The sequence below is a fragment of the Urocampus carinirostris genome, chromosome 3 (assembly GCF_059441175.1).
Source record: "Urocampus carinirostris isolate Australia breed hairy pipefish chromosome 3, RoL_Ucar_1.0, whole genome shotgun sequence".
Classification (NCBI taxonomy): Eukaryota; Metazoa; Chordata; class Actinopteri; order Syngnathiformes; family Syngnathidae; genus Urocampus; species Urocampus carinirostris.
The window spans coordinates 29,027,724-29,048,079 of record NC_142351.1 but is presented as its reverse complement, the minus strand read 5'-3'; the positions used below and the strand labels follow the sequence as shown (position 1 = coordinate 29,048,079).

The 20,356-nt window shown below is 40.4% G+C and overlaps 1 long non-coding RNA gene across 1 annotated transcript in view; it reads left to right on the top strand.

Moving 5' to 3' along the window:
- Positions 1-16,403, top strand: part of LOC148369356 (uncharacterized) — a 69,833-nt gene extending 53,430 nt beyond the window's left edge. The window contains exons 2-3 of the long non-coding RNA XR_015850002.1: positions 2,924-3,033; positions 16,117-16,403. This is a non-coding gene — a long non-coding RNA (uncharacterized LOC148369356). The remainder of the gene's footprint in view (positions 1-2,923; positions 3,034-16,116) is intronic.
- Positions 16,404-20,356: the final 3,953 nt, after the last annotated feature.

The window sequence follows — 20,356 nt, the reverse complement described above, 5'->3', positions numbered from 1 at the left end:
ACTGATACAAAGTGGAAAAGTGTTCTGTGGTCTGATGAGTCAGTTTTCCAAATTGTGTTTGGAAATTGTGGACGTCGTGTCCTCCGGTCCAAAGAAGAACAGAACCACCCAGACTGTTATGCACGCAAAGTGCAAAAGCCAGCATCTGTGATGGTATGGGGGTGCATGAGTGGCCAAGGAATGGGTAACCTGCACATCTGTGAAGGCACCATTAATGCAGAAAAGTACATTCAGGTTTTGGAACAAAGTATGTTGCCATCCAAACAGAATCTTTACCATGGGCGCCCTTGCTTCTTCCAGCAGGATAATGCCAAGCCACACACTGCACGTCTCACGACAGCGTGGCTTCGTAGTAAGAGGGTGCGGGTGCTTGACTGGCCTGCCTGCAGTCCTGACCTGTCTCCCATTGAAAATGTGTGGCGCATTATAAAGCGCAGAATAAGACAAAGGAGACCCCGGACTGTTGAACAGCTGAAGCTGTACATAAAGCAAGAATGGGAAAGGATTCCACTATCAACGATTCAACAACTAGTCTCCTCACTTCCTAAACGTTTATTGAGTGTTATTAAAAGGAAAGGTGATGTAACACAATGGTGAAGAAGCCCCTTTCCCAACTACTTTGGCACTTGTTGCAATTATAAAATTCTAAGTTTATCATTATTTGCTTATGGAAATAAAGTTTATGAGTTTGAACATGGATAATCTTGTCTTTGTGGTGTATTCATTTAAATATGGGTTAGAAAAGGTTTGCAAGTCATTCTATTCTAATTTTACTGACATTTTAAACTTTTTCCCAACTTCAATGGAATTGACTTTTGTAGAACAGAGGGAGGAGAGTAGAAGAAAGAGAAAGGGAGGGACAGATAGAAAGAAAGACAGAGTAAAACGCAAAAATTGGGAAAAGAGAGTGAGAAAGGTGGGGAGAGAGTAGGAAAGAGAGGGATAGAAAAAATGAGAGACAAGAATGTAAATGGGGAAGAGAGAAAGGGAGAGACAAAAAAGGAGAGAGGACCAAGAAAGAGAGAGCGAGTCTGAGTGCATTGAGTTGGATTCGTAAGGCTCCCCCGGGAGAGAGCCCTTCGCAGGACACCATGGGAAGGTACCTAGTCTTTGTCCTGCCCATGCTCGTTTCCAGAGGGAGAGGGACAGCTGCAGTACTCTAGGGTGAGGACGAGTTGGGGTGGTCAAACCTGTAAAAAAAGTTGTTTAACTGGTTAACCCTCCCCACATCTACATCCACGGCCACACGCCGCTTGGTGCTGCAGCCGGTGATGGTCTTCATCCCTTCCCACACCTCTTTAATGCTGTTGTTCTGCAGCTTTTTCAACTTCCTCCTGTACTGCTCCTTTGCTTCCCGGAGCTGGACTCTGAGCTCCCTTTGTACTCGTTTTAGCTCCTGCTGATCACCATCCTTAATGGCCCTCTTCTTTTGGTTCAGAAGGCAGTTGATGTCACTCGTGATCCAGGGCTTGTTGTTGACATAGCAGCGTACAGTTCTTACAGGAACAACATTGAGTTAATGTAGTCAGTAGTGCAGTTTGCCACCTCCTCAATGTCCCCACTGCTGAACCCTAGCAGGACATCCCAGTTTGTACATCCAAAGCAGTCTCTCAAAGCCTGCTCTGCCTCAGTAGACCATTTCCTGAATGAGCGTGTAGTTGTTGGTAGCCTCCTCACTTTTGGTTTGTATTGAGGTTTAAGCAGAATGAGGTTGTGGTCTCCTTTCCCGAGAGCAGGTTGTGGCATAGCACTGTATGCATCCTTAATGTTTGCATACAGTAGGTCAATAGTCCTATAACCCCTGGTTTTGCAGTCCACATACTGGAAGAAATAGGGCAGTGTTGTATCTAGAGTCACGTGATTGAAGTCCCAAGAGATTAACATAACGGCCTCGGGGTGCTGTGATTGCGGTAACTAAAACCTTAACCCTAATTTATTATTTCATAGTTGTACATTTGGTTTATATGCCGGTATATACCGTAGAGAGAATATTCCCAAAAGGGAGACATTCAGTGCCTTCCTACTCTGTGCTTGAGACGGTGCCGCCATTACTGTATTGACTTGTACTTTGTAGTTAAACATGCTCACCCTTCATAGAATGATGTACGAGGATACCGTAATTCACAGACTGCATTTAATGAGTAGCAGAGGAATGCACCATGTGTAATGATAGCAGAGTTACAAGATCTTATTAATAACGTGCTACTGTATCTCTTATCAATAAAAGTAATTGCGTTCCTGAACATGTTCCTCTGTAATAAGTTAGTCCCATGACTGGTAAAAGAGCTTAAAAACAGCAATCATATTTTACCGAGAGCAGGAAAGGTGACGGGCACTGGCGCAAATTACAACATATACATCACATGCCAGCGCCACTTAGCTGTAAACACACACACCAACATGTGCTTGTTAACCTTTGGATGGGCATCTGTACATGTTCATTTGTGGCCTGTCCCCTGGTGACGGATGAATTTGGAGAATGATGTAAGGTGCCTGTCTGAGCCAACCTTTCCAGCACACACAAAACCAACATGCACACACACAGTGCTTTAGAGCCACTTTAGCATTACTTGTCTAAAGAATGGCGTTTCTTAAACACAAGCACCATACTTTACAGAAACAGGCTGATTGCTTCCTTTCCTCTCTTCCATCAGTATTGGATAACAACATTTACAGGAAACACAGACATGTATAATCATTATAATGTGTGTGTGTGCGTACATCTATGTGAGAAAGAGAGTCAGATTCAATGACCAATTTATCCTCTAGAATCATTACAAAGAAAAGCACACAAGGGAAGAGCTAAACACATTAAATATAATGAATCATGGGGCTGGTACACATATGCTGGTTTTGGCTTTACTTTGACTGAAATCCATTCTCACATACCCATTTTGTTGTTTCCTCCCCCTTTTCCTTTCAGACTAATGTGCATAAACAACACAAGACAAATCACCCCAGACCCTGTGCAAGAAAATGGAGGCAGGAGCTCTTTGCACTAATGTTGCTTGGCAACCTGAACCAAAGGGACTTGTGAGTAATCGAAAGCTTTCTCGAAATATTTGTCATGAAAATTCTGTGTCCAGTGTCAACACGTGTTTATTGGTTGACATCTTTTTTTTTTCTTGTGAGGAGATCTCAGATACCCCCAACTTCAAATGTCAGACCGTAAATGACTAATTCTATTAAAAGATGAGATAGGAACTTGAAAAGATTTCGAGGTGAACCCGTAAGAAGCTTGAGGAAGATAATGAAAGCCTTATGGTTAGTTAGGGATTAAGCCCTTATTTCAATTGCAAGCAATTAGTATCAAATTTGTATGATTGTGTCTATCACTTGCCACAGTTGTTGTGGGGGTGCTGGACTCAAAGCAGAGATAAAATAGTGCTGTCATAGTTAAGACTGTTTTAACAGGTCTGTTATATCAATAAAGCGGTTTTAACAATTCATTTAGAAGTTTTTTTAAAATACAGTATTAACTTGGACGTAAAGGGGCAGCGTGTATTACTTGGCCACTTGATGTTGCTGTATTGTGTAGTATAACAAAGTACAAGTACCGTATTTTCTTGCCCAAGGCACACATAATAATCTACAGACGCTGCGCTATTACGAACGAGATAGGTTCCGGACAATCGTTCGTAAATTGAATTTGTTCATAAATTCAGTCCTTCTTTTTTGTATGTTTAAGGTTTATGTAAATATTTTCAAGGCTTGTATACGTAACCTGTATTGTTTTGTAATAAAAAAATAAGCATTTCATAAAATAATATGCTCTATAAAGATAAATAAAGTTAAGTGTAGCTTACTTTCGGAATACTAGCTTCAAGAGGTCCTCCTCCGTGTTAGAGAGTGCCGAAAAAAAGCGATCCAACCATTTTCTCATCCGCATCAAACTTTTGTTATTCCATTTTAATTTCAAAGGAAGCAGCTGGCCTCTTCTTTACACTTTACAATCACCATATTGAATGTATTCACAAGATATTAAACAATGAAAACGTCAAAGTTCTTAGCGCGCTGGAGATACAGTATAGAATGTTTAGACAAAAACTAGGAAGAGGAAGCTGATTTTTTTTCTTCGGGGTGGATGCTGGGTGACCTCTCAAAGCGCCACACGCCGGTAGCGGCGGAAAGAAGCATTACAGTAATGTCCTGTACTCGGAAAAATGTGCACATCATACAAAAACTAACTGACAGCAAAGTCCGGATATTTTTCAACATCCTGAAAAAAATGTTCGTATCTACCGTTTTTTTGTAAGTTGAATGGTCGTAAGTCAGGGAGCGTCTGTAATTCAAAATATGAGCCGCACCCTATCACACCGCGCGTTGTTTTCGGCGAACATGACAGAGGGCAGCAGGGTTAAATTGCTGCGAAAATGGGAATTGTGGGCGTCGCCGCTAAATGTTTGAATTTCTAGTATTTTTACAAGCACTTCACCCAAAATTTAAACCCTTTTTATTCTTTACAAACACAACGTTGTTAATTCAAGCATTTTTAAAGATTTCAGGTAGACATATGGAACATGTAAGGGAACAGGCGGTTGTTCGCCCCCCTTAGCAAACCAAACTGTGTGTACTGAACTCTGCTACTGTATATGTTCAAATCTATGGATAAATATATATAAGGTGTAGTGTTTACAACTAGATTAATCTTCAGATGATTTAATCTAACACAGGGGTCCCCAACCTTTTTGAGAACTACCTTTTGTTGATAATTAGCGAAAAGAGCTACTAGCTTTATATGCATGGTATTAGAACTTGGTATTAGTATGTTGTTGCTATGTTATTACCAGGTTCATTTTTGGAAGTGGGGCTAAATAAACTCAGTTAACCACTAAAAATATATAATTTTACTCGAAAATCACAGTGACTGCTTTTCAGAATCAGGCTGCTGGCTACCAGCTGTCTTTAGGGGGCTATCTAGTGCCTGCGGGCACCACATTGGAGACCCCTGTCATAAAATGTATTCATTATAACCATATAAAGTTAAATAGTCTAAAGGATACATCGGGAAAACTCGAACAATTAAGACGATGTGTACAGTGACATTTTACAATAATAGTTCCCTTTTCTGTCGTAGCAGTTCCTTCTTAATATCTTACCGCTTTACGTGAACAATCCAGAACCAGCTTTACAAGTTCAACCTTAAATTCGCAGACGTGTTTAATTTAATTCCATAAATTGTCCCATGAGTTAATGTTAATGGTTATGTGTGAAGCAATTGGGAACCAGTCAGGGTTGTCCCCACAGCTGGCATGGGCTTCAGCATCCCGGAGACCCTTGTGAGAAATGAATTTAATGAATAAATGAATGAATAATTCATGAATGTGATTTTTTTCCTCTCCGGTATTTTTCCCGGTATATACGTTATGCCAAGCTGGTTGAACACCTTTTCAAGGTCATTACTGATTTTTATCTACACATCTTCTTTATGGGTGTTTCAAAAGTGCTTTTAAAAAACAAAAAACTAAATAGAGACAAATGTGTATCATTAAGCACCTCTTAGAGGTTAAAAAAGTCAATTGATTTGAATAAAAAGCAAAAAAACATTACCTATCATATAAATGTGCATTTTTTAGATACCTCATCTAAAGGGAGCTACCATAATTTATCCATTTTGCTGCCACAAAAAAAACTAAAAAAGGCTAGGAAAAAAAAGAGATGTAAATTAGTGCGTTTCCCCTAGTTTGCATTCTTTGTGCTTTTTTAGCACTCGTGTTCGGTTGCACTTAACAAGAGGTCGCCAACCATTTTAAAGCTGAGGGCTACTTTTTTTTTGTTACTGAAAAGGGCTACCAATTTGTTTCATTTCGAAAATAACATGTTATTATTATGTAGTTACGATGTTATTAAAACGTTATTGCCAGGTTTTACTTATTGGAGGATAAAATAGGCTCAGTCAAAAACGTAACGTCATGGCAGTAAATCCAATTTCACAAAAAATCAAAGATCCATGATATATTTTTTATACTCAGGTGGTCTTTAGGGGCTAGCTGGGGCACTTACCATACAGTGACAACAAACGGTTAAATAATGCACACTGTCCCTTTAAAGTATTTTGTTGATAGCTATCTATAATATTTAACGAGGTGTGATCGGAGATTAACAATTATGCTTGGTGCCAGAAATCCTGATGGTGTAATTTGCATTCAAACCTTTAAACTGATATGATTACGTTATTATTTATAATTATAATCTATATACAGGTACATATTTTTTCAACTGTTTTGAATTCTATAAAACCTTTCACGTTAAAAGCTCTCCAAAAATAATGGGAAATTGGTGACACTGGTATTTGTGAAGCTTTTGTGTGTTGAATTAGGGGGTAGTAGGCAAGGATTCATTATCAATTGACTACTTATGTGAGGAAAAACATTGAAAAAATGGAAAAAAATCATACAGATTGCCACCCGAAACTGCATTGCCTTGCAGCAAGACTGACAGTACTGTGTCATACCACCAGGTGTCAACATTAATCTGGGCTCTTTTATTAATTCAGCATGATATATGTGGAGGACCAAAACTGACATAATTAAAAATAAATAATGAATGAATGAATATATTAATACAAGTGAAAAAAAGTATATGAAATATTGATTCAGATATTATATATTTAAATTCAGATAAAATAAACAATAAATAAAGAATAAATTAAATTTAAAGATAGAGACATTCAAAAAAATGTGAATATAAAAACAGATATGCAATTAATGATTAATTTTAAAATTACTCAGCTGTCACATATATGTTTTTCATGCTGCTGATGCGTTTTCAGCTGGAAATTCAAATGAGTAGGTGGTATTATGTGTGTCTAGGGTTAAACTATTTGTTTATTCACAGGGTTGGGAGGAATGCTTAAAATGTAATCTGATACAGTTACTTGTGACCTGGTGAAAAATGTAGTTAGTAGTGTAATCTCGATACCATACTTTTGGATTACAATCCCAAGTATACCAATGAAAGTAAAAAAAATAAACATAATTTCCCCAAAATATGACATTCTGTTGAAGATAAATGAACAATGTAACATTGAAAAAGAATTAGAGGAAGGCAAGATAAGGTTGTTGCTTTTAATCTTACAAAAGCATGCTCAAATTTAAACCAAGTAGTATAGTTTATCAAGAAAAAATAAAACAATCTCTTTAAAATGGCAGACATGATATGTGTGCTCTGTAATAGTTCAATTTTTTGTGCCGCACAAGGGTCACAGGGGAGAGTAAAATTAAGTCAAGTCATGTTTTTTTGTATAGCCCTTTATCACAAGAAGTCTCAAAGGGCTGCACAGACCACAGACTATTACAAACTACAGACTATCATCACACCATCCCCTGATCAAAAACCTGAAACCCCAATCTTGTTTTCAACACACCAAATGTTGACTTTTCAAAATTTCCAACAAACTCTGGGATGTCTTTTGTCCCTGTTAAACATTTATTTGTCTGAAGTGGGGATGACAAAGCACTTGGCAATATTCAGATTTACTAGGATGTCCATTCATCTTAGATTGACTGGTGCCCTCCTTAGTCTGATGTGAGTGTATTTGATGCTTAATTACAACTATCATGAATAATAACATTCTCACAACATAATAATACCTTGATCTCAATCAACATTCCTGGAATAATTGGAAATCATTGTGTTTAACACAACTGGACCTCAAATGATGTTGAGGACGTGTACCTGTTGTTCTTCATTCTCTTTGGAGGGATTTGTGCGGTTATTTTTATGTGGAGTCTGTGGACTGGCTGAGAAAAATGTCTGATCAACTGCTCAAAGACCAGACTGGCGCAAGTCAGGTCTTACTTCAACGCCGTGATGCCATCCTGGCCAACAGAATCGATGAACGGACCACCACGCTCGGAAATGCTATGGAGAAGCTAAAAGTGGGCTTCTACGACAAATCTAACTCGGAGTTTGAGGTCCTCAACACCAAAATGGAATTTCTGACTGACTGACCAGCTAGACTTTATTCATCATATACATATTGACTTTTGGCTCTTCTCATAGAAATGATACAAATAGCAATGGTTAAAAAATGAGGTGGAAATATCAAGGCAGACATGAAATTGACATTTTATGCTAAACATTCTTATGCTACTCCAGATTTTCTATATATGATTTATTTTGTGTGATGATAAGATGTGATTTATGTTACTGAAAGTGCCTTGTGCTAAAAATCTGATGACATGACAAGAACAATGTGAAAAATGTTTTGGTTGTCATGGGGACAGGACCAGGATAAGCTGTCTTTTTCTTTTCTGCTCTTATTTTCCTTTTGTTTTGTCAATTGCTTATCAAAGCTGTTGATTTTCAGATTTTCAACTTTTTGAAACCTTTTATTGACCCTTTGCACACACGTGACCTAATCACGGGACGAAACCATGACGGACGGTAATAACCCATATTAAACAGGGGGTATGGCCAGTAAACAGTAGACAACAACAAAAAAGCTATACTATTCATCATCATTGGCATGACTAGTTAAACAAATATTGAAGCTGTCGGATAAGGTGGCTCACTTTGTTGGAAAGCATGAAAAGCGCTTTTTAGAGAAATTGAAGACCGACCCACACCTTCTTCCTCCTGACATACTTACACATCTAACCATATCGTCCTGACTTCAGTCGACACGATCTGTACCACAATATTGTAAACGGAGTACCCCCATACACATGTGCTGATCTAAAAGCATATAAAAATCTGGATACTTACAAGTCTTTGTACCTGGTATGCCAAGGAAAAATGCTCCCCTGGCATGGAATGTCCCCCTTGCTCAAATATTTTTTTGGGGGGGGATATGACAATGAAACACAGGGCATTTGAACCTTGCATAGAAATCCCTTTTGAGCTTGTTAAAAATACTTCATCTTCTGAACGTTTGATTTCTGTTTAATCCGTTGATAATTCGACAGTTCGTTTTGGCGTAATACGCTTCATGGTAGAGTACAGTTTTCGATACACGTGATATTGGGAAAATTACTGTTTTAAATCACTTGTTAATTTCAATAAAAACAGCTCATTCACGTAGTAAGAAGTAGAACCGGTGAGACACTAACGTAGCTAGTTTGCACGAGCTGACTTATTATATTGTTGTTGTTGCCGTTATATTGGCCGATCACATTCAGTGTCTTTGATGTGGCTCGTACCTACTTAGCATTTTTCTGAAATACATCTAACATAGCTTGTGACAAATGTTCGCTACTTCATGGCTGCCAGTGTCGGTTGATTTGGAGATAAACATTGACGTCTTCTGTCTACATCAAAATGGATACAATTCCAAATCGGGTTTACATCCTTGCCCGCCTCAAGCAATAAATCACCATAGTAAAATACGGTGCTTATATTCTTCTGTCGTCGTTATTGAAATCTGTTTCAACTCAAATTCTAATTCAAGTGCTGACCACCAGGATCCTTTTGCTGTCCGTCATGTCTCTCATTCTGCTGGTGAAGGCAGCGTGACATTACGCGCAAAGGGTCAAAATGATGATCAGTGGAATAAAATGAAAAGGTCAATCAAATCGTATAGTGGATTTTGAACAACAATTAACTGCAAAAAAAACAAAAGAAGACAATCAAATTTACGAAATGTTCCTTAGTGCATCATTCGAACGCAACTGAGCTAATACGCACACACAAAAACAGCCCCAGTCACAAAAATGCAGGCTTGCGCCAATTCAATAAAGTTAATGCTACCTTGAATGAAAAAAAACAGAAAAGCGATTTTACCTACAAAATAGTCTAACAAGAGTTTGCCGGCTGTACAAAATTACTCTAATGCATGCACATAGTGTGTGTCCTTAATCTTTCTTCGTCTCGTGTCAGTGATTTAATTTATGATAAAATCTTTCTATCGTCGCATTATGTATGAACATAGTTTATACCAAAATTGTAATCCTGCAAGGTAATCCTTATTTTAATTACCTTCAGATTCAGATTCAGATTCAGATCTACTTTATTGTCATTCTAGTACACGTGTATACAGAACGAAATGTCGATGCATCTGACCCCCACAGTTTCCTTGAATGTACAGATATAAATAATGTTGTATTGTATTTTGGCTACGTGTAGTATTTTACCATAGTGCCGATAGTGCAAGAAGAGTAGCTAACCAGATGTGCAAAATGGGCAGTCAGGTTAACAAGTCAGGTACACAGTAACATTAACACTGTAACAATAACGCTGTAATTACAATAGTGCAGAGAGCAATGTGCAAGGAGTGGCAAGCTATAAAAAAAAAACTGCCAGTAGTGCAAAAGTCAGATTAGCAGCCGTTTAGATTTAAGTTAACTATATGTTAGATTGACCATTTAACAGTCTAATGGCCAGGGGGACTAGACTATTGCGGAGCCTGGTGGTCCTGCACCGCACACTGCAGTACCTCTTCCCAGAGGCTAGCAGAGTGAACAGTCCATGATGGGGGTGAGAGGGGTCCCCGGTAATGTTTTTTGCATGGGATAGGCAGTGCTTCTGGCCAATGTCCTGAATGGAGGGAAGTGTAGTCCCGATTATTTTCTCTGCTGTCCTCGTTACCCTCCTCACACTACCCCAGTCGGTAGCGCTGCAGCCTCCACACCACACAGAGATACAGCTGGTCAGGATACTCTCTATGGTGCCCCTGTAGAATGTAATGAGGGAGGGTGGGGGCAGGTGGGCTCTCCTCATCCTCCGCAGGAAGTACAGGCGCTGCTGTGCCCTCTTAACCAGTGATGCAGTGTTTACGGACCAGGTGAGTTTGTTTGTAATGTGCACCCCTAGGAACTTGATACTGCTGACAACCTCCACAGCCTTGTTGTTGATGCAAAGTGGGGCATGGTTGGGCTGGTTTTTCCTAAAGTCGACAATGATCTCTTTAGTTTTGTCGACATTCAGGACCAGGCTGTTGTCCCTGCACCAGCCCACCAACTGCTCCACCTCCTCTCTGTAGGCCAGGTCGTTGTCATCCCTGATGAGGCCCACCACTGTTGTGTCGTCAGCATACTTCACGATGTGGTTTGTGGCGGACCTAGGGACGCAGTCGTGTGTCATCAAGGTGAACAGCAAGGGGCTTAGGACGCAGCCTTGGGGGGAGCCCGTGCTGAGGTAGATGACATCTGAACTGTTCTGACCTATCCGCACTGATTGGGGTCTGTCACAGAGGAAGTCCAGCAGCCAGTTCCGCAGGGGGGTGTTGAAACCCAGGAGTCTCATTTTGTCTACCAGATGTTGTGGGATGATGGTGTTGAATGCTGAACTGAAGTCCAGGAACAGCATCCGCACATGGGTGTTCTTCTCCTCTAGATGTGTCAGGCTCAGGTGAAGCGCAGAGGAGATGGCATCCCTGGTGGAGCGGTTTGTCCTGTAGGCAAACTGAAAGGGGTCGAATGAGGAGGGGAGACTGGAGGTGATGTGCTCTTTAACCAGTCTCTCAAAGCACTTCATTATGATAGGAGTCAGTGCAACGGGCCGGTAATCATTGAGTGATAAGATCTGGGGTTTCTTTGGCACTGGGATGATGTTGGCAAATTTGAAGCATGATGGTACTTTGGCTTGGTCTAGCGAGGTGTTGAAGATGTCTGTTAGTACACAAGCCAGCTGATCGGCGCACTCCCTAAGTACCCGCCCCGGAATGTTGTCCGGGCCTGGAGCCTTCCTTGTGTTGACCCTTCTCAGGGTCTTCCTCACGTCAGATGAGTCCAGGTGGAGTGCTCTTTCGTCCTGATTTGGAACCGCTTTCGCTGCAGGGGTGCCGTTTTGTGCCTCGAACCTTCCAAAGAATTTGTTGAGGTCATTCAGAAAGTCCATGCTAGTGTTCTGCACTGGGGCGGTGGTTGGCTTGTAACTGGTGATGGCCTGAATGCCTTTCCACATATCCCTGGTGTTGGTTGTGCTGAGGAAACGTTCCTGGATTTTTTGACTGTGCGTTCGCTTTGCTAGTCTGATAGCCCGGTTCAGGTTAGCCCTCGCTGATAACAGCGCCTCCTTGTCACCAGATCTAAAGGCAAGGTTCCGTACTTTTAGTTGTTTTCGTATTTCAGCAGTCATCCAGGGCTTCTGATTGGCACGGGTGCATATAGTTTTGTTATTGCTGACGTCTTCTGCGCATTTACTGATGTAGGCTGACACAGAAATGGCGTTCTTATCTATATTTATTTTGTTGTTGTAAGTGGCAGCCGATTTAAACATGTCCCAATCAGTGCAATCAAAGCAGTCCTGTAGTGCCTCCATTGCCCCCTCAGACCACACCCTCACCTGCTTCACTGTAGGTTTTTCTCTGGTCAGCAGGGGCTTGTATGCTGGAATTAGCATAATAGAAAGGTGATCTGATGAGCCAAGATGGGGGCGGGGGGCTGCTTTATATGCACCTTTGATGTTTGTGTAGGCCAGGTCTAATGTGTTCCTACCTCTTGTAGCAAAGTTTACATGCTGATGGAAATGCGGGAGAACTGTTTTCATATTGGCCTGGTTAAAGTCCCCCGCCGCAATAAAAATGCACTCGGAGTAAGCATGCTGCAGTTCACTCACAGTTCGGTAGAGAACGTCCATTGCCTCCTTCGTATTAGCGCTGGGGGGCACGTACACGGCAGTAATGATGGTCGCGCTAAACTCCCTCGGTAGGTAGAAGGGTCTGCAGATCACCGTCAAAAGTTCAATGTCTCGTGAGCAGTGTTTCGATATTATCTTCGCATTTTTACACCAGTTGTTGTTGGTATAAATGCATAGACCGCCCCCCTTGCTTTTGCCGGTGAGCTCGCCGCTTCTATCAGCGCGGAAAGCAGTTAGCCCCACAATGCTAACAGCGTCATTCGGGATAGATGAGTTTAGCCATGTCTCCGTCAGAATTAAAGCACAACAGTTCGTCAATTCGCGGTTCGATGTAAATTCCACTTGTAAATGGTCCAGTTTGTTGTCCAGGGAGCGGACGTTGGATAGGAAAATGGATGGTAGAGGCGTTTTGAAGGGTTTAGCCTTCATCCGAGCCGTTAGCCCGGCCCGACAACCTCGTTTCCTTCCCCGGTCACAGGGCTTCCGCTTGCCACTTTTACTCGCTGCTTTGTCGGCCGCTGCGTTCTGTTGACGTAGCACTCCGAGGCTAAGTAAACACTCCAGAGTGATCGTCGAAATTTGCGCTGGATTTCTGGATGTTCGCATATCCAGCAAAAAACTGCGATCGTATATTAATCTACAGTTAGAGTTGTCTTTGTTCGCCCTCATAAACTGAGTCGAAGATTGGGGTTTTTGACTAGAATGTGACTGCATATTGATTACTAATTATTTTGTGCTGTTACATTTTTTTGTATCCTAATCACTTTACACTGTGAGTCCTTAAACCTTTATATTAGTTAATCAACATGGCAGTGCAAGATCTATTTCTTTCTGTGCACCACCACAGCAGTGTCAATACATGAAATGGCAACTCGGGTTCATTTAAATCTGAATTAATGTGAAGGCTTCTCCGTTTGCTAGCGGATAACGCGAACATCGTTTCACCCGATTATAAACGCGTGACAACCATGACTGTCGGATTCAATGATTTCAACGAGGTTCTGAGAGGGGTAAAACGTTCTCAGGCACCTTGAGTTCCTTGGTTTTATACTTCATGTAAATATAAAATATGATCGACACCCTTATTTTGAAATACTATCGTTTGGCATTCTTGCATTAAAGCATGTCAAACTCTAAAGCTTTAAACTGGAGATGAGGGAAATCATTTGACTTTACAATATTTTCAATGTTTATCTTCTTTCACACAAGATGCCTGCCAAATTCCAATAATTTAAATTTAATTCGGCTTGGCGCATAATGTTCAGCTTCTTCGGTAGCTCCTCGATTCCATCCATTATCTGCACCTCTTATCCTCAGTAGCGTCACGGGGGTACTGGAGCTCATCCCAGCTATCTTCGGGCAGCGGACACCCTGAACTGGTTGCCAGCCAGTCGCAGGGCACACAAGGACAGACAATTCGCTCGCTCATTCATACCTAGGGATAATCTGGACCAGCCAATGAACCTAACCTGCATGTTTTTGGAATGTGGGAGGAAACCTGAGTGCCCAGAGGAAACCCACGCAAGCACGGGAAGAACATGGAAACGCCACACAGGAGGTTCAATCTCAAGACCTCAGAACTGTGCCGCACACGCGCTAACCACTGCGCTGCCGATTCCAATAATGAAAAAAAACCTGTAAGTACGGCAACATGCCAAGATGGTGGATATGCAGACACATAGTCTAATAAAATGTTATAGCTCCCCTAATCATATTTAAGATTATCCTTGATAAATCATTGCTTGTTTGGATCAGCAATTTCAGTTAAATATATCATAAAGCAGCCAAACACAGTGATATTTGAGGAATAAATGGATGTACAAGAGAGTTACAGAAAGTATCCAATAATTACTCAAACAAAAGTAGGCAGGTGCATAAATTTGGGCACCTCGACAGAAAATTCACATCAAGAAGAATCAAGAAAATAAAGTCCCTGTACACTTCTTACAATTTTTAATAAGGATCTGGGTTTTTGTTCATGGAATTTTTGACCTTCCTTGTTTATGAAACATCTCATGTTCAGTCAGATTTAATGGTTTCCAAGCATGGACAGGCCAAATAAATCACAAGATTTTCGATATTACTCAGGACTGAGATGTCCATTTCTGAACATTGTGCCTGCTCCTCTCCATGAATGCCTTATTATTATCTGTTCAGAGTCATTGTCTTGCTGAAGTGTTGTAGGATCATACTACAAAAACACTTAATTTGATCCCAACAAATAGTAAGAAATCTTAAGTGTCTTTACATGAATTACATGATGTGTAATAAAGAGCACATGGCGGTTTGAAAACTATTGTTTTATGAATTTGGCTAGCACTTTTCTCCCCTAAAAAACACCTCCTGGTTTTAAAAAAATATACATTTTTTTCCCCCAAATTTAAACATCAAATCTTTACTTGAGACTAGTATTTTAGTTTATAAATGCTTGAACCAAGACTTAGGCTCTGAGAATGAATAAAAAAACTCAAATTATTAAAATTGATTTCTGTCCATTTTGGTAAAGTCAAAAAATTAAAGTGCTGAGTCAGCTCTTTTTTAGTGGTATTTTTACATCTAAGGTAACCTACTTGAGTTCTTTTGAAATATGGTAGTATCTCAACTCCTCTCCCCTTTTCTTGAATGAGCGCACACACAAACAGAAAATCTTTCAGATTTAATTTCCCCCTATGTTCTGGTCCGAAGCCTTCGCTGTGAAAATGCTGGTCTACGAGGGATCCCAAGGGCAAAGAAAAGATCCGCAAGTTTGAGAGCGTTTTCCATTCAGGCCTTGGTGCTGTGGAATGTTCTGCCCTCTGAGATTCAATCTGCAACCTTATTGGAACTGTTTAAATCTAGGCTTAAAACAAGAACTTATGAATGACCTATATTTCATATTGACAATAACTGTGTATTGTTTGTTATGGCAGCAACCGTCGCAGCATGGTCATCCTGGATGGGGGATTACCTCATGTGCGGTCCTTTCCCAAGGTTTCTTCATTTTCCTCATGATGAGGTTTTTGAGTTTTTCCTTGCTTGCATGTAGGGTTTGGATCAGGGGATGGTGTAATAATAGTCTGTAGTTTGCAATAATCTGTGGTCTGTTTGAGACACCTTGTGATTAAGGACTTTAAACATGTCCCAATCAGTGCAATCAAAGCAGTCCTGTAGTGCCTCCACTATACAAATAAATATGACTTGACTTGACAAACAAAAAGACAAAAAAAAAAAACTTAGATGCCGTGTGAAAAGATCCTAAACCTTGCTCTTTTTGCTGGTGATAATAATTTTTAAAAAAAATTTAAAAAGGAGAAACCTGGACAATTTCACTTATCATTTTTTGTTTTTGTTTTTGAGTTTTTATATTATTTTCTTTTACAAATTGACCTTCAATCCCCAATGTATAACATAACTCACACAAACAGAATGGGAATTGTGAGTGAGCACGTCAAAACATAGCATGGATGTCTTAATCATCTCTCAGCAGTGAGGTCTGACATGTCAAGGCAGACAGGGACATTTGAAGGAATCAAATGCAGAGAGGAAAAACAAGAGGATGAGTAGGAAAGAAGGGGCGATGGAGGAGAGGCACCAGAAGAGTCTGACATTTGTTTGCAGCTTTACAGACCTTGCTGCTCAAGCTCAGAGTGGAGCGAGCGAGGAGCAGAGGGAGCTAATTAACACAGAGCACACCAGTCAGACAGCGTGAGGGATTCTGATCCTGCAGCGTTGTCACGCTTGCCACAGCGCCGACAACCCAACCTGAAACCGTCTCCGTCGATCCAGCACGCTTCTTTGCAGATCATTCCAGGACGCCAGCTCGCCTCAATGCGCATTTTCATTCAACCCTTAAACTGCATCACGCAAACACACCGAACTTAACAATGGATGTGCAGATTAGTTATTTAAGCCTGATTTAGATTCCCCCCCAAAATAATACCCCAAAATCCAAACTACAAGCTGCTACCTTTTTGCTACATATTAAACACTGCAGCTTTAAATACGGTGCGTCTTCTTTTCTTTTCTTTTGGGGTGGCGGCATCGAGGAAAATGGCAAGCTGCTCTGTTCTACAACGCATACGTTCTAAATGCAAAACACCCCCGTGAGGTCTAAATACATTTATGATGCTCCTTGTGAGCAATTAGTGCAAGTTTTTGCAAAAAATACTTATGTGGTAATACATAACAAGAGCGAAATGGGAGGTTGGACAGTACTTTTGATATTTTGACTTTTTCACCGACAAATCAAGTCTTCAATTTATAGATTTGAATTGAACAGCGGTGGAAGTTATTGATCAAAATAGATACACTTATCTTTCCGTATCTTCAGCGCCAATGTGAGGTCGCTGAAATTTCCTTTAATCCTCGAGGAACGATAGAATGTGAATGCAATTTGGACCATTTGCGATGGGTTGTGCCTCCAACTACGGCGACTGCAGAACCACAACGCTGTTGGGTTTTATGGATAGGTGACAAATGCCTGGTGTAATGCAGATGTTTGTCTTTTTTATTTACTTCTGGAACACTGGTAACACAGTGTGAAAAACATGCAGCGTTGGATTACTTCGTCGCCCGTTTCATCACAACACATGCGGTCAAGCAACTGCATATACAGCAATAAATAACATAAATGAAACAATTCGACAACATCACAACATAGTGATCATATAGTGGAATTTTTGCCGTAACATTTACAATACACTAAAAGGCAGTCATATTTAGAGACCCAGCAGCACGGCGGCGCAGTGGTTAGCGCTTGTGCGGCACAGTTCATGTCATGGGAACCTGTCGTGGGTTCAAATCCAGCTCCAGACTTCCTGTGCGGAGTTTGTATGTTCTCCCCGTGCTTGCGTGGGTTTCCTCCGGGCACTCCGGTTTCCTCCCACGTTGCAAAATCATGCATTTCAGGTGAAATGGCCGGTCCAAATTGTCCCTAGGTGTGAATGAGCGAGTGAGTTGCCTGTCCCTGTGTGCCCTGCGATTGGCTGGCAACCAGTTCAGGGTGTCCCCTGCCCACTGCCCGGAGATGGCTGGGATGGGCTCCAGCCCCCCGCGAGGATAAGCGGTACGGCAAATGAGATGAGATGAGATTTAGAGACCCAAACACACCGCATGCACCCAGCAACACACGCTTGTAAAGGGTACTCAAGCAAAAGTGAGGTTGCCGATTCCACAAGACGTGTACAGTACACAGTGAATAAATTGTAGAAACAATGAAGGTGCTTTACCTGGAAACACACGGACTCAAAGTTTAATGAAACGTCAATTAACCAAAAATAAGGACAGAGATTGAGCGCATGACAACTAAAGATTAATTTAAGGGATAAGAAAAGGGATAAGAAACCAAATAAAATCAACATAAATTCACTCAACACTCAGAGATCTCACCACAACACATGTGATCAAGCAACTAACCGAAAGTTAGCATACCCCCGTGCTTGACACACCGTGCACCAGTGCGTCACTTTTGCCATAATTTAATAACTTATGTAACACTCGGTTACACATAACCATGGCAAACACCAATGATAACAACACAAAATTAACTTGTTTGTGTTGGAATCTAGCACTCTTCTTCACAGTATGGTTGTCCTGGCACTGTGGTCTAGAAATATGGCACTCACATTTTGTGTTATGCAAGCCCCATTTGCGTTTTTTTGGGCGAAGTACTAAACATGTGCTCACCTTTGTAATCACCATCTTAAATGGTCACATGATCCGGAAACACGTGACATAAACATATCAGAGCAGAATTGAATACAGCAAAGCAGATTTATACATTTCTTCTGCTATTATTATTGAAACCAATCTGACAACTTTGTCTTTTCGTGAACATGTTCGACCTGATGTTTTGTCTGGATGACGAAAACTGTGACTTGGCTTAAAACAAGTGTTTCGTTGTAAAACTAGCTAATGCAAACTTATTTTTGTTGTCCAAAACCAATACATGGTTAGAATCTAAAAAGTAAGATACCAAAATAACTGAGTTTCACCTTGGTTTCTTTCCGTTTGTCCTGTCTTTAAAAATGAACCTTTTTTTCTACGCAAGTTTAGGAATGTTGCATCTAGATAAACTTGTGAATGCACACCCAAGCAGACACACACTCAAAGAAAGGTGTTTCATTTTTACAATATGTGTATCACTTTTTGAAAGGTCATTTCCCAGCACACCGACCGGGTACTTTCAGATTGGAAAATTCTTTTTCTGTTGTATAAAATCCATTATAACAGCAGAAAGGTGTTGAAAGGTGACCACAGCTAGGGCAAGAGTCCTGCAGAATTGCTCTGACAAAAAATGTCACCGCAAATGGAACCTGTTAAATATGCCATTGCTTGACCCTTTTTCTGAAGAAACTGGAGGCAAAGTGTTGTCCATGTCGCAAAAAATGGAAATCTACCCTACCAGAATCCATCATAAGTATTGTCATGTCCTCAGTGAATTCAAGCACATTTGTGCTCACGACGAAAATTGTTACCTGAAGATATATTTTAGGCCATATCTCATTTGCATGCTTCTGCTCATATTTGTAAAGTATTTTTTTGTTGATTTGTTACCTTTCCTCAAAAAAAAAAAAACCCAAACAAAAACAAAAATCAATTAAAATCCGTCCTTTGCGTCTGGTCGTGCTTGTCCTTACATTGGAAAAGCAGACATATTTATGTGAGAGCAGTCCAATGCTTAAGAATTTGAGGTGAATCGAAACTAAGTAAATACGTATCACCAATACCAACTCTATGTGATTTTACATTTACCAAATACTATGCTGTGTCCAAATTGCTGCCTATTTCTGATGTTGAAACTCAACTTATATATTTAATAACTAGAATGCCACAATTTGTCAAGCAGCCAGTTATAGAACACATTGTCGTAAACAACATTTGGTATCAAGTAAATACTAGAGTCTAGTATTTCTCTAGTAACTAGAGTTAGCATCTCCCAAACCAATTATAAGTACTTTTGGGTTAACACAATACTATGGTGGTTCCCACAATATCATGCTTTATGTTCCTTTTCTTTACTAAACACAGTGTTTTGAATTATATTGTTTTTATAGAATGTACATAAATAAATATTCACCAGTTTCTATCCATCCCAGGTGATTGCTGTTTTGCTACTTGCTCTTCACTTAACTTTAAATCAAAGTTGCCAAGGGCTTAGGTAGCAACCAATGAAAGTACACCTGTTTTCTAAAAAGTCCTTACCAGGGGCCTGCCCAACTGTGATTTTTCCCAACTGAACTTTGAGTGTACACATTCTTGACATAGTTAATACTTTGATAATGTACTTTGAATGCAATAAGAAATACAATGCCTAATTTACGTGAGCAGGCAGGCATAGAACTTTCTATTGTAAAAAAACATGGGTTGAATTCCACTATAAATGTCACATTACTTCACGAAAAAAAAAAAAACTGGAGTGTTATCGAAAGTAGCGATGCAGTAATCACCACTTACATACATACAGTACCCCCTGTTGATCTGCTACACTAAAATATAAATGTCAATCACTCAAGTAATTTGTGTCGAAACCGATAATACATGCGCAATCACTGCTGAAGTTGGATAAGCCTGAATAGAATAGTGTCAAGGACCGGACCGGCGAGATCATTCTATCAAGGACCGGACCAGGAGGCAGGAAGGGTGAACTCATTTGCATAACGATCAGTTACTTTTACTTAGAAAATAAAAGTTGTCCAACACGCAGGGACAAAAACAAAACAAAAACAGACTTACAGGAAATCAGAAATTCTGACTGGGTAATACTCACAAACAGGCTTAAAGTTACTAACTCAGACAAACGGGCATGACAGGTCTTCCTTGAGTCAAACAAAACAGAACAGAGCAAAACAGAACAGAC